Source organism: Brassica oleracea, unplaced genomic scaffold (genome assembly GCF_000695525.1).
Source record: "Brassica oleracea var. oleracea cultivar TO1000 unplaced genomic scaffold, BOL UnpScaffold14328, whole genome shotgun sequence".
In the NCBI taxonomy this organism is placed as follows: Eukaryota; Viridiplantae; Streptophyta; class Magnoliopsida; order Brassicales; family Brassicaceae; genus Brassica; species Brassica oleracea.
Window position 1 is genome coordinate 1 of NW_013630846.1, and position 449 is coordinate 449.

The 449-nt window shown below is 38.3% G+C and overlaps 1 long non-coding RNA gene across 1 annotated transcript; it reads right to left on the reverse strand.

Annotated features, from left to right (window-relative positions):
* Positions 1-239: 239 nt before the first annotated feature.
* Positions 240-449, reverse strand: LOC106322306. The gene is made up of 2 exons (XR_001266339.1): positions 414-449; positions 240-314 (listed from the first exon to the last, which is right to left on the reverse strand). It is a non-coding gene; the product is annotated as an uncharacterized LOC106322306 (long non-coding RNA).

Genomic DNA, 449 nt, shown 5'->3' on the forward strand with positions numbered 1-449 from the left:
TTTTAATCCGTGTGCATAAGTCTAAAACGACAAATAAAGTGAAACGGGGGGAGTATTAATTTATAGTGTTTTAGGTGTATGTCATTCCAGAGAGGATAATTTGGGAATTACTACACAAGTTTTTTGATAAGAAGGCATGCAAGAGATATCATGCTTTCTGGACGTACCTGTTATCTCTCTTCTAGGGAATGCTATGCTCTCACATAGCTTCCAACTTTCTTCAGGAGTAAGGATTTTTGGTCTAAAGGGAAAACATGATGGGTCGGCATGCAAACCAACACCTTCATTACGTGAAGTAAGAATCATCTTCCAACCTGCAGTTGTATTTACTTTCATCTCAGGGACTCAAAAGGCATTAATGAAATGTGGCTATGGGGAGTACTAAGTAATTTATGTACAATAAGAGAGGTCACCTCTTTCTTGGGGGAAAACGTCTTTTATTTTGTCCC